Raw genomic sequence first — 15,152 nt, 5'->3', positions numbered from 1 at the left:
GTATTTGATATTTATCCGCCTATAAACATGCTTAACGATTTGCCTGCCTTTTTGCATTTTCTGCTGTTGGAAGAACTCTGACTCTGCAGTCTCATCACTTTCTTGCAAAAATTGTCTTTGCTACCACTAAACACACACAGGGCTTTATAGTTTTTAAGCAATGTGGTCTCTGCTCCTGGATGGAATACAGCTGAGGTTTCATGGATGTGGTTAAACCAACCATGAAGAGAGAGAAAGAAGAGTAAAAACAAAAGCAAGCAAGCCTCATCATACTGTGGAGAGAGCAAAACGGCTTCATCTAGATATTTACTGGGAGAAAAGAGGAGAAAAAACAGAGCAGGGAGCATCCTGCTGGAAGGCAAAGGAAATGGGAATTCAGAAAGGATGTGGAGAAGGAAAATACAGGGCATTTAGGGAAATGGACTTTATTTATGAAGCAGCAGCAGAAGAAAGATAAGCAGAAAAGCTAGGGACAGTGGAGTGGCAACACACAGAGGTGGAAGCGAGCCTGAATTTTTGGTAGCAGCAGGGGTCTTTAATGGTGCCAGAGGTGGACAAAGCATTGAGTAAAGACCAGTGTTTGGGGCAATAAATGCCAGCTAAGCAAGAAACACAGTGGCTGGATCAATCCAAGCTGGAAAAATTGGTGGTGTGAGCAGCCCAGGGGACAGAGAGACAGACTGCAGAAATTTGGGAGGAAAAGCAAAATGTCTCAGATTCAGTGATGGGTGTAAAATGAGGAACCATTTATGTTCAGCATGACTGAAGCCTCAGCAACAGGGAGAGCAGTAGATTTATCAGTGGCCACAAGTAGAGATGTCAGAGAAATGTGGAGAATCCATGTTCAGCCTGCTCCATGAAGTCCAGCTGGAGATGAAAAGAAATGGTGGGAGAGGACGGAGTGGAGAGGGATCCAAGACAGAAAGATGTCACTACTTCGGCAGCACAGCCGAGATGGGATTTGTGCAGGATCCCCACTGGATCAGCACTAACCCACAGAAAGTTGCTTTGCTTCAAAAAACAGCACCTCTGTCTGAGGAGTCTGACTTAATTGCCAGGTTTCCCGCCACATGATCACCTCCTCTCATGTCCTTTGAATTAATGTGCTAACAGTTATATCAAGAGACCAAACTATACTTAGGATAAGGACCAAATAGCCCATTTGCCTGCTTTGCACACCTCCAAAACCCATGCACTAGAATTTCATATTTACACTATTGTACCATTGTGGGTCATGTGCCACCCATAGAAAATTCACAAGGTAAAAGCAAACTAATGACCTTCATTGAATTTGAATGAGAGTCAGTCACCTTACCTGAGCTCTTATTTCCTCAGTCAAGCATGGGCTGTCAAACACTCAAAGCTGGCTTGAAGCCGGTATTACGCCTGTAAATATTCAATCACAAGCATAAGATTCCCCACACTTCCTCCTTACCCTCCTAAAACACTCATCGTATATATTAGTTTAAAGAGGCAGCTGGGTCAGAATTTCGATTAGAAGGAATAAAGAGGCATAAAGTCAATGGCAAAAAAAAAAAAAAACCCGCAGTCTGGCAGCAGTGCAATGGGAAAGGAAAAGAAAAGTCATGGGATCAAACTTTCGGAAATGTCTATGACTCCTCAGTCATTGACAAATTTAGGAGGCATACTTTCATTGGAAATCCATGGGAGCTGGTCCCACTAGACCACAGTCTTTCTCAGTGACACCATTTACTGTGTCCAGAGCAATGATGCCCTTGCTTTGGAAATAGACAGTGGCTGATGAAAACAGAAAACTGTCATGAAATAAGTGTTTTGTCTGGGAGAAACAGGAGGAAAAGTCTGCAGGAATCTCCCTCCTTCCTGCACCTCTACCTTCCCCACGAGGAGGGAGGGACAAAGAGCTGGGGGGTTTTCATAGCCAGGTAGAAAGAAATTTGGTGAACCCCTGGGTTAGAGACAAGATGTTTGCCCAGCCTAGCCTAGTCCCGTGTCAGAAGCAGAGCACCAGCAGTTTTAATAAAAAGCACTAGATGGGAGTAAAACCTCGAGCAAAGTCTGCTTGAGGAGCAGCAGGAAGGTTTTTCCAGACAGGGCAAGTAGGCAGAAGGTGCTGCTGCGAAGATGTGTCTTGTTCTGATGCAGGTCCAGAGTAGTCTAAGTTAACTTTAAATAAATGTGTCTGGAAGTGCTGTAATAAAGCTAGGTGCACAGACAAATAAGCAGAACTTCCCTGATGTGATACAGAGAATTGGCCATCTGTCAAACATAGAGTTGCTGTAATTAGAGAAATAGAGGGGCTACTTCATAGACCTAACATTTTCCTTCCTTAGGCAGGTGTCTACTTGATGGTGGGTGGTGCTGGTTCCCAAATGCAGGTGGTATCTATCCTTTAGCTGGCAGAGGAAATTGTGAACCAGAAGTCACATGCCTCAGCCAGGAGGTTAGAAACTCAGTAATATGGGAATTTTGCAGGTTTTCTTTAAAGCAAGAAACAGCATTTACAAAGCAGATAGATGCTCACACGCTTGCAGAGTATTAGCAATGCAGCCTCCTCCTCCTCCCCTAAGCCCATTACCAGGGGAGAGCAGTGCTTCCTCTACCTTTCAGAAAAGGCTAAACGATTTTTTTTTTTTTTTATGAATCCTCTCAATTTCCACTTGCACAGAAGAGGATAAGCTCATCCCCCAGACACATAAATGGTGTTTGCAACACTCTAACACCCTCCCTCTCTTTCCCCCTTCCTTTCTGCTGGCGTTTGGAAGGAAGCTGTGTTTCCTCAGCGCACACAACCTTTGACGAGAGCATGTCACATACCATGTGCATCACTACATTCAAAATCATGCACCCAGGTTGAACACAGCAAGTGCTGGCAGGGAGACATTATTTCTGCTTTGATTTTTTTTCCTTAAAAAAACCCCAACCAGCCAAACAATAACTTTAGGGCTGTTGATATAATTTTAGAGTTGATGAGAAATACCCAGGGGACAGACCTTTGACAAATAAATCTCCCAAATCACAGTAGCTTAGCACCTCTCTGTGTGTAGGCGCCCTTACCCAAGCACTGAAGTCAATCAGGAATGAAACCCCACAACTTGTCCAAGCCCTGTGCAGTTCATGACACAGGAGGATCAGGCAAAAGGTCCTGTAGGTTTTTCAGCTTCCTCAGCCTTTTTCCTCACCAATCCAGCAGATAAAAAAGTCTCTTTCCTGGAGTACAAGGTTCAGCAGAACCTCCCATTAACTCTCCAGAAGGACCTTGCTTGATGAAAAGTCCCAACAGCATGATGTACAGTGCCGTTCCACCGCTTCAGAAACAGCCAGCCCCACCACCATTTCCACAGAGGAAATACAACAGCCAGGTTATGAGTTTCACCCGTGACTGACCCAAGTTGGGCTGGGTATAAATGATCTCAGAGGAAAGGAGAATCACCTCTCGGGCCCATCACCTGCATTTCAGATCCTTGTGGGCAAAAAAACAAGGCTAAAAATGGGAGGCATCTATGAAAAGCAGACAGAAAAGCAGGTTGGGGAACAGTGTTGTGACCCCACCATGCCCCAAGCCCTGCACAGACCAAGATTAGGGCCCCTTGGGACCCACCTTCAGCCCTACCTTAGGAAGGCCCCAGCTCCAGGGGACGTGAGGAGTGGTGCCCATCTGTGGCCATATAGGAAAAGGTTTCAGCAGGAATCAGCCGGGGCGCAACATCGTAGTCCTCACGGACAGTTTGGAGCCATTACACAGTGTGGGCAGGGTGGAAGGGGGAAACCCTCCAGTGACACCAAACCGCTGTCCATCTGCTGGTACGATGTCACACGGGCCAGCTTGCACCCTCCAGAACGGCGCAGCAGAATGCTGCCTCCACACATTCATCTGCAGGTGCCTGGAGCCATGTGGGTGCCATGGCTGGGTAATCTATGCCGCTGGGAATAACAAACTCATGGAGGATTACTCCTCCTTCCCCACCTGCTGCCTTTGCCGCTGCTTGTTCCTCTCATTCCCATCTCTTCCTCTCTTTCTCTTTGCTGACATTTTCTCTCCTCCTCTTGCACCTCGTCTCCTTGGCTGTGGTTTACCCTCTTTAGCTTCAGCCTTGGGTTGCACGGGCAGTGCCAGTGTCCCTGGAGAGGGCACCATGCCACACTCCAGCATGGGAGCCCAGCAAATTGTTGATGAACTCTTGCCCGCAGCTCCGCGCCTGCAGCACCAACCGTGCCGTCTCCCTTTCCCACTGCTGAAATAAAAACAAACCCTGCTTTGAGTGAAAGCCAGCAGCTGCTTAACCAACAGTTCCTGTGGTATTTGATAACAAAGACCACCTCCAACACCAGCTGAAGGACAGTTTTGCTGCAGAGGTCTTCCTACTCCCACAAGTAAGCAACAGGCACACCCAGCAGAGAGCGATCTGTCATTGAGAGGCAACATTGGACAAAGGGGGATGTGGGGGTGGGAAATGCAGCAATAACTCACAGGAGACAGAATTAAAACCACCATAATTAAATAAGCCTTCAACATCAAAATGACATACATCAAACAGGGCCAGTACGTTTTTATTAAATCAGGGCCAGCCTTTCCCAAAGTGATGGACCAGTAGGTAATTCATTCTGTTTGTTTACTCGAAGTTTGTTTGTGTTCCACCGGTATTAAATATTTATTTAATTTTGCTGTGTATAAATGATGGGACATACTAGCACAAAACAGTGACATGAAAAGCTATATCCATTAACTGGTGCTTTGTGGGGAGAGGGAGAATGCTACCATGTATCTTGCATTATCGTGTAACATAGGAAATCAAGAGGAAATGGCCTTGTCAATTCTCCAAAGCACGCAATTAGACAACTCTCAGCAGTCTTATCTTGCGCACAGATTAGAGCTAGGCAAATAAATTAAAGCAGTGTAATCAATGAATGCATTCCTTTTTCCTGTTTGTGAAGAGGGGAGGGAGGCTGGGGTAACATCAGGCGGTCAGGTTAATGAGCACGTTCATGGGCCAGAATTACTAAGTGAGTATTTGTGCACACACACATACAGAGCTATTGATTACACATAACCCTATTTGCAAAGAAAACTCTTCTGAATAGTTTGTAGTTCTGATTACACTGTGAACCTGCGAGGCTAACCGTGGGGGCTGCGATTAAAAATATCTGTACCAGCCTAACTTACCAAGTTTATTGATTTAACTGCACCAGCATAAAAATCTCTCTGCTGCAGGCTACTGAACGTGCATGACAGGTTAGTGCCCGTATCGTTACATCAGGTGAGCTGAACACAGACAACATTGTCCTGTCTGCGATCCACCTGGGCGATCCATCTTCATGGATCACTTGAGACCCTAGCTAAAACCACAAAGAAGATTGCTCTCAGCTAGAAGGTCAAATATTGCAAACAAAAATCATTAAAAAAAGCACAGGGGGGGAAAAAGCTAATAGGTGAAAATATGAGTACAAGCCAGGCAAAGATCCTAGCTGAAGAGATGCTGGCATGTTTGTAAATGAATCATATTTTGCAGCTTTAGCACCATGGCTTCGGATTCCTCAATAAACAAGGTGAAATGGGGTTAACATGAACTTGGGTTTAATGCAAACATTCTTCCAAAAATAAGGGGATGGGAAGCATTTCTCCATCAGAGATTCATGGCTAAGACCTTAAAGCTTTCTGCACTGCTCCAGGATCCTGCAGGGGCAGGGTCTGCAGTATTTTCTCATCAAGAAGCTCAGAGAAGCACAGAGCTGCCTCACCTCCCCAGAACCCTGGAAGCAGGGGTGTTTAAGGGTCAGATTGCTCCAGCAGTGAAGGCTGTACCTATCCAAAAAATGCACACGTTAACCCAGATAGTTCAGCTACTGCAATAAATCTGTCTGCCAGCTATCTGATCTGGTTAGTCTGTGTGCCTACCCCCTGGGGAGTGCAGATTATCTCCTCTTTAATCTCCTCTCCCCTTTCATTAACCTGCAGGCTGCTACCTTGCAAACACGCACTGTGTGCTCTAGCCTTAAACTGTTAGCTATTCGCATCAGGGCCCTACCTTTTATTTGCTTGCAAAACCCCCGGCACATTTTGACGTGACATAAATAAAGGGAGAGTGTGTTCAATTTGCTCCTCCTTGTTGGCCACAGCTTCCTCAGGTTACCTCTTTGTTTGGGAATAATGGCTCTTTTCATACCTTGGATAAATACAGTCAATCTTCTTTTAATATTTCCCATGTGTTTGCAAGTTCACTTCATCTCTTTGTCCTGGGACATTTCCAGCTATTTACAGTGTCTTTCTATGGGTGTTCCTAGGCACATCTCTGTCTGCTACAGCAAAGTGCCCCATGTAACGCAGAGCAGCGTCGGACCTGGCCAGTACTGGAAAGATGCAGGTTTTATCATAGAATAGTTCAGGTTGGAAGGGGCCTTTAAAGACCATCTAGTCCAACCCCCCTGCAATGAGCAGGGACATCTTCAACTAGAGCAGGTTGCTCAGAGCCCCATCCAACCTGGCCCTGAAGGTTTCCAGGGATGGGGCAGCTACCACCTCACCTCTACCTGTGCCAGTGTTTCACCACCCTCATTGTCAAAAATTTCTTCCTTATTCTAGTCTAAATCTGCCCTCTTTTAGTTTAAAACCATCACCCCTTGTCCTATCGCAACAGGCCCTGCTAAAAGGTCTGTCCCCATCTTTCTTAGAAGCCCCCTTTAAGTACTGGCAGGCTGCAATAAGGTCTTCCCAGAGCCTTCTCTTCTCCAGGCTGAACAACCCCAACTCTCTCAGCCTGTCCCCACAGGAGAGGCGTTCCATCCCTCTGAGCATTTTGGTGGCCCTCCTCTCGACCCTCTCCAACAGGTCCATGTCTTTCCTGTGCTGAGGGCTACAGAGCTGGACACAGGGCTCCAGGTAGAGTCTCACCAGAGTGGAGTAGAGGGGCAGAATCACCTCCCTTGACCTGCTGGCCACGCTGCTTTGGATGCAGCCCAGGACAGGGCTGGCCTTCTGGGCTGTGAGCGCACATTTCCTGCTCATGTCCAGCTTTTCATCCACCAGGAACCCCAAGTTCTTCTCGGCAGGGCTGCTCTCAATCCCTTCATCCCCCAGACTGTATTGATACCAGGGGTTGCCCCAACCCAGGTGCAGGACCCTGCACTTGGCCTTGTTGAACCTCATGAGATTGACATGGGCCCACTCCTTGAGCTTGTCCAGGTCCCTCTGGATAGCATCCTGTCCCTTGTGCGTGTCAACCGCACCACTCAGCTTAGTGTTATCTGCAAACTTGCTGAGGGTGCACTCAATCCCACCTGTCTGTGTGATTGATGAAGATATTAAACAATACTGGTTCCAGCACAGACCCCTGAGGGACACCACTCATCACTTATCTCCATCTGGACATCGAGCCATTGACCACTACCTTCCGGATGTGACCACCTAACTGATTCCTCATCCACCCAACAGTCCACCCATCAAATCCATATGTCTCCAATTTGAGAGAAGGATGTTGTGGGGGACCGTGTCAAAGGCCTTACAGAAGTCCAGCTAGTTGACATCCATAGCTCTTCCCTTGTCTACTGATGTGGTCACTCCATCATAGAAGGCCACCAGGTTGGACAGGCAGCACTTGCCCTTGGTGAAGCCATGCTGGCTGTCTCGAATCACCTCCCTGTCCTCCATGTGCCTTAGCATAGCTTCTAGGAGGATTTCTTCAATTATCTTCCCAGGCACAGAGGTGAGGCTGACGGATCAGTAATTCCCAGGGTCCTCCTTGCTACCTTTTTTTTAAATGGGTGCAATGTTTCCCTTTTTCCAGTCTCCAGGGGCTTCATTTGACTGCCATGACTTTTCAAATATCATGTAGAGTAATAGTTGCTTGGCAACTACATCAGCCAATTCCCTCAGGACTCTGGGATGCATCTTGTCAGGTCTCATAGACTTACGTGTGCTCAGGCTCCTCAGGTGGTCCCAAACCTGATCTGCTCTTACAGTGGAAGGGACTTTGCTCTTCCAGTCCCTGCCTTGCAGTCCATCCCGTCGAGTGGTGTGGGAAGAGAGCTTGCCAGTGAAGACTGCAGCAAAAAAGTTGTTGAGTACTTCAGCCTTCTCCTCATCCATTGTTACCAGTTTGCGAGCTTTTGGATGAACAGAAAGAGGAGAGGGCAGGAGGAGACACCCTAACACAACTAGAGGCCCATTTTTTTCCTTCCCAGGGCCCCACTGCAGAAGATGGGGCACAAACTGCAAAAATATCCCCCCGCCACCCCCTGTTTGCAGGTTTCCTTCTCCAGGACACCTGCTGAATGAAGCTACCCAGATGCCAAACAACAGCCTGCTGGACTCATCATGAGCACCCTGCTGCTCCCCATCGCCCCCCGAGACCAGGCCACTGCCCCTGCTCTCCCCAAAACAGGCTTCTCTCCCTCCTCCGCAGGTGAAACCTGCAGCCCTGGGCTTCCACCACCACCACACCAGGTCTTTCAACAAGAATATGAAGTAGCTGAATTAAATGCCTGGGCTGTGCAAAACTTCAATGGACAAGTATGATCTCTGCTCTTTGGTTTGTAATAGCATACAGTGTATTGCTAGATGGAGCCATCACAGTAGCACTTAACACTGACCAGTTTCTGCCCCCAGCAGATACGACGCTAGAAGAACAAAGCCATCAGGAACCGATTTTTTCTCACTTTGCATTGCTGTTAAATCTAGCTGAACACTGCCTTATCCTAATACAACATTATGGTGACATCAAGGGTTACTTGCTATCATTTGCCAAGCTCTCAATTGTATCATCACGCAGCCAGCTAAGAAAGAGTCCCACTAAAGGGTAATATTTGACGGTATAACTTTGTATAAGATAACGGGGAAAAAATACCCTACAGTGCTTTTCAAATGAGTTCATAATGTTCTATAATGTTTTTGGGGGAAAAAAAATGCAGGGATGGAGTAAAAAGGAAATCAGAAGTGCAGCACAGCGTGTAAACTCCTCCATTCAATCACTCTGAAGCAGCAAGAACAGCTCATTGGTATGAGTTGGAAAGCAAAGCCTGCCAAGCCCTTTCCCGGGAAATTATTTCAGGGAAAGCTACCGGATTCAGAACAGCAGCAGCACGGTTATTTAACTTAAACACGGAGCAGATATTGTACTTTGATTTTGCCCCTTGCATCTCAGGTCAGCCAGAAAGCAGCTGTCCCTGCAAGGTAAAGCAGTAGTGCTTAGCCACACATGAGAGAGACCGGGGAAAACTGGGGTTAGCCCCTCACAGACAAAGCTCTGCTCTGGGAAGATGAGCTTTAAAATACCATTAGGCCTTTACTAGAGCAGGCAGCCTTTGATTAATAAGGTCTCATCCAAATGAACCTTAACTGTTAGACCTGTTAATAACTAAGACCCAAGATAAAAGCACAAATACACCCGGAGTCTGCCGCCGTGGGCTCCGTAAGCGAGGGGGAGGAAAAGAGCAGAGTTGTGCAGCTGAAGGAGGTACGAGACCTGCTCAGACATGGAGGAGGCAGGAGGCCGGACTCAAAAGCGACTCTCGTTCTCTGTAGCAGGAATATGAACGGGCCACAAATCCCCTGCGCTGCTTCGTGTTTCCTCCTGGATAGGAGGGAGGGCTGGGAGAAACACGCCGACGCCAAAACCTTCTGCCAAGGAGATGCGGGAAGCGGGTTGTTAATGCTGGCTTGCCCCTCCGCGTGCTTTACTGGCTGCCCCCAACGAATTATGTCCCTGGGTCTTTTAAACCTAAGTTTATTCCTCGGCACCCTTTGGCCGGGCTTCTCTCTTTGCGAGCCCCGTGGTGACGGCCCAGAGCACCTCCCCTGACCCCCCCGCCCTCCCTCTGCGCTGCAGGGGGGCGCGGCGGGGCGCGGGGCCGCCGGATCGCTCTGACACGGCGCCTGGGAGTTGCTGCCCGGGCCCGGCCAAGCAAAGCGCTCTTCCAGCCCTGCTTCGAGGCCGCAGAGGCACGCCGGCCGCTACCCGAGCGAATGCCGGCCGGTACCCGCGCGCAGCGCCGCACCCACCCACCGCCCCGCGCCGGCGTGCGCGTTTCACGGCGGCTGCGCCCCGGCGCAACCCGACGGGGGGGGATGCCTTTAGAGATGACGGTCCACTGGCCAGGAACAGCACCAAACAAACAAACACCACCCCCCCCCCCAAAAACATTAAAACCAAAAAATTCAAATGCACATTCAGAGACAGAATTAGGAGATATCAGTCAGAAATCTTAAAACCTTATCATAGGACCTCATTCTCTAGAATTAGCAGCAGAAGTGTGGATTTACTTTTTTTTTTTCTTCTCCTTTTTAAGCTGGCAAATGTCCCCCAGCTCTGTAGTGAAGACATGGAGGTCAGGGAAAAATGCAAGAGGACATAGTGTTTTCTTGTTTAGATGCGATGCTCCAGGGCAGGATTTTTCTTATGCTTGCTGTACATGAAACATTATTTTAAGAAATAAGCTGGGAAAATTTCATCAGAATCACTGCAGTCTGTGGATAAAAATTGGCATATCTGTTTCATCAGGCCTTTAAAAACGTTTGCCTGAAGACTTCCCTGTAAAACCACCTAAGCATCATGACAGGTGTGTAACCACGTTTAGATTGTTACTAAAAAATGATATAAATATTACTATCATATAGATATTTTTATATATAGTATTACATATGTTATATTATAATATATATTAAAAATATATGTACTTCTGACAACTCATTATTTTACTACAGGGTCTTGAGACACCTTTTCCACAATATAGCCCCAGCAATTAAACCAAGCAAAACCCGTATTATCCTGTTTTTTAAGTTCCTGATTGTAGCAGGTCTGAGATAAGAAGGAGCACAGTGAGGCTACTGAGAAATTCTGCCTGACTGAAATGAGAGCCCTTTACCTGAGAGAAAGCTGTCCCTTCACGAGAAAGGAGGATTTTTCACTCGGGTAAACCTCAAAGTAAATCTGGTCCCAGTCCTCCTCCCCTACCCAAACATACAGTGGGCTCAATGGCCCCCACGGTACTTACGCTCCTACGTGCAGTGGGTGGTTCCTTGATGTTTATAGATGAAGGTTTACACTAAACTCAAGAGATGGGCAACCTGCAGGTCATCCGAAGGGCAACACTCCTGTGAGTCCTGAGGAGAACACCAAGGGGCCCAGAGGCCCCGATCCGGTGTGCTCTCTGGCTGTGAAGGGCAACAGTCAGGGAGAAGAGAGTGATGAGGTGCTTTCAGGAGAACTTATTTCCAGGGAAGAATGGTAGGCAGAGAATTTAGAGGAAAAGAAGTGGATATTAGTGAAAAAGAGCAGAAATGGTGGTCAACAGTCCTGATATTTTTAAATACATTTCAAATTTTAGGAAAAAAAAACCAAACCCAACATTTGAACTGGAAAATCATTATAGACAGCTGAAGAGCTCCATAACATGGACAGTCAAGTCCACAGATCACCAGCAAACAGCATACAGACAAAATTCAAGCCTACCTACAAGCCCTGTCAGGGTACCAAGAGCGTTTCCCCATGCTGGCATGGCTGTTACTTTCCAGGGACAGGACCCAAGCTGCTGCATTCATTTCCTCAGCAGTAATTTTCTTGGAACTCAGCAGAGTATTTCTTCTTTTATTTTTTTCCCCTCCCTGACAGAAAAGCATGTGATGTTATTTAACGTGACAAGCCAGCTTTCCCATCATTTTAATTTCTTTCAAGGAGAAGCACCCCACACAGAAATACACAATGCTACACAATGGCGTGCCAAAGGGTCTAAGTGGGGAGCGGGGAACTCTTTCAGAGTGTGCCTAAGAGGGTGACGTGTGATGCAGTTTCTTCATCATTTTATTTTATTTCCTTCTTTGCAAGGCTTCCAGTCAAGTGACATTTCATTTGATATTCACATCATTTCCCAGTCATAGTTCTTCTAAAATCCTTGTGACCTGCTGAATAATTCCTGGTGTGGCTTTGTTACAGCTCATTTCACTGCATTAGCTTCCTCCTCTTCAGAGGCAGAACCTGGGGAGATAGTTCAAATCTCCCTCTCTCTTGCAATCCCTCCCTCTCCACTTCGCTTTTACCAAAGCAGGTGTCTCTTACCTCCACTCCCACTTTGCAACATTTCTATCGTGACCCAATTCTCCCAGCTTACGATAGCTAAGAGAAAGGCTAAAACATATCCCAGCGATGTACTTGCCCCAGCAGTTCAGCGCTCCTTACCTGAGGCATTCCTGAGCAGACAGGGTACTACGGATGAGAAGGATCAAGGGCAATAACATGACTCTGTTATGTTCGAGACTCTCCAGCACAACTTCACAGTTGAAGGAGAGCAGTGAATTTGGGGTAGGGTATTCAGAAGCAATAAAAAAAGGAGCAATCCATTTTTTATGCCTTTGAATAAATGGATGATCATTGAACATCCCTCCTGTTTATATAACACAGCACATTGAACACCACTGACAGTCCTCTCTCAGGTTAGACTATTCACATGGGGAAAGTTGTTTTTTCCCTCCAGGCAGAGCAATATAAAGTTTGCTAGCCTAGAGGCCACCCTAAATGGATACTGCAGTCCTGGCTCTGCAGACCAAGTGCTTATCAATCTGGTTTCTCTCCTCTCCCTTCCCCAAAATTAAAATAGCCTGAAGACGTGAACTGTGCAAAAGCAGAGTGGAAAAGGACAGGCTCACAGAGAAACTCGTGAACATTAGTGAGTTCACTCACAGCTATACCCACCAAACACCTGTTTTTGTGGTAGCCAGTCACAAGTCTGAAGGATTTTTCAGACATGAAGAGCAATTTTGCATGCCATGACACCATCGATGCTCAGTAGGGCTGGAGGGGGGTTCCTGAAAGATCTGAGGTTTATTTAAGACAGCTTAACACCTAGAAAGAGACCAAAGAAGCAGAGATGGTTATTTGAGATATATATCTATATATATTTGATATATATCTATGTAACATATATTTAATTGATACATATCTATATATCTATAGATATATTTGATATATATGTCTATATAACATGTATATGTAGCCCTTCCATCTTATCTCGTTAAAAAGGAACTCTGGCAAAGAGTCTCCCAGGGTGTTGCTCTCATGGCCTCACCTCTGCAGATCTTTGAAGGCTGACTGTAGTCAGGTCCCACTAGTCCCCACTGACATCTAAAAAGCAACACCACATGTGTTAACAAGAGAAGAAACTGGAGTCCTAGTGCAGAGCATGCAGGACAGAGATGATTTTTAGCCACCTGGTTGTTATTTCACAGAATCACAGAATCATCAAGGTTGGAAAAGACCTTCAAGATCATCAAGTCCAACCATCAACCCACCACCACCATGCCCACTAAACCATATCCTAAAATGCCACATCCACACGTTTTTTTAATACTTCCAGTGATGGTGACTCCACCACCTCCCTAGGCAGCCTGTTCCAATGCTTGACCACTCTCTCCGTAAAGAAATTTTTCCTAATATCTAGTCTAAAACACTGCTGGATTCAAGCCTGCTCCCCAGCCCACCCGTGCAGCCTGCAGCAACACCAAAGCTCATGCCTTATCCCCCTTCTTTGCGTGGCCCAGGAACTGCTCATGGATACAGATATTCGCTGAGAAGAACAGCACAGATCAGGAGCTCACTGGGACTAAGTGAGCTAAGCCAGGCTATCAATGCCTACGCTTGGGTGATTTATCTTTTTTTCCTGAAGAGATTGCAGGTAGAGCTTATGTTGCTGGGTCCGGTAGAAAAGGCACCAGGCTGGGGAGTTAGGAGCCCTCAACTGCTGTCTCGGCTACGCCGTTGCTGCTATACAATGTACGCAATGGTGAGCATTGCAACGATCCTGCATCTGCAAGCTGGTCTCAGTACTGGGGTTAATACCATTTTTTTCACCCTTCCCTCACTGCGTTCAGGGAATGAATTCCTCAACTCAGAAGTCATGTCACAGTTCGCACCTGAGCTGGGAGGTTGAGGTGTCCTTCCTTCCCCAGCCCAAAAGTTGAGCAGAGCTTATCCTGAGGTCACCTTTGCAGCAAGAGGCATATTTCTGAGAACATTCCTGACCACAGAGTTCCCACTGTGCTTTGCTTCTGCTGCACCGAGCCAATAGCCTATAGATTTCCTGCTCTTAAAATACATTAACGTAATAAAAGTCAGAATTACACAGCCTGGTATTTGTGATTTACAGCCCTAGGCCAAAGACAACAAGTAAGAAATAAGAACATCCTGTGGCAACTCAAACACAACTCAAGCCTGTTAAGCAGGGGGTGAACTTTTTACTTGCAATGGAGGAGAAGAGCTATTGTGTCCATTACAGCCAAAACAAAAGTGACAGAGAAACATCTGCAATACTTTTTTCTGGGTTTTGAGTGAATAGATCAACATTACTAATGACTGGCCTTGGCAGCTGTCCTGTCTAATTACCAGCTGCGCTTGGACATTATCATCTAATATTAATACCACTGGAAACGCTTATTACATTCAGTTTATCATGATGTCACGTCTGGCTTCTTGTCTTTCTTCTCCAAGTCTGCATGGTTAACATAGACCAGTATCACTCCCTGCTTCCAGACTGAGCTGGCATTTTCAGAGCCTCTTTACTGAGGATGATTTTAAGAAAAGCCTCACAGAGCAGCAAGCAATGCACTGTAGTCATTCAGTCTTTGCTCTACGATGAGCTTTATTCTGTCCAGAGTATCTTTTTTCCATATCCATATCAGTATTTAATCTTCATGTGTAAGCACAACCCCAGTGACCAGCTAATGAAGCTGAATTTTAATTTTAATGTGTTCTGACCTGAAGAAAAGTGCTTTTACTGGCACTGACTGAAAGACTTAGATGAACAACCAGCAGCACTCCAGCACCCCACCTGTAGCACCCAAGAGGAGTAACCCAGACACAAGACCTTTGCCTTTCAAGCCTATGTATCAACGGTAGAGCCGTGCTCCTCTGTTAGCTTCAACAAGCAAAAAAGGGAGAATTGTCTCTTTGCATTTAAATCAATGACCTTAACTACGTTTCTGAAGGGAGACCAAGGAGCAGTCCAATTCAGGAGAAAACTTAGGCTAAGGGTTACACCGTGCTCCGAGGTCGAGGTTCTGCAGTACCAAAACACCAGGAAGAGGTACATTGGAGTGCTCACTCAGGGCCTGCATACTCTCCTGAGGACAATGTAGGCTTTGAATGTCACATCGAGACCACAGAAAACCAAAACATTGTACTAATCTCTAG

The sequence above is a fragment of the Phaethon aethereus genome (genome assembly GCF_964289735.1).
Source record: "Phaethon aethereus genome assembly, chromosome: 2".
NCBI classification, from domain to species: domain Eukaryota; kingdom Metazoa; phylum Chordata; class Aves; order Phaethontiformes; family Phaethontidae; genus Phaethon; species Phaethon aethereus.
This window is presented reverse-complemented; position numbering follows the sequence as displayed.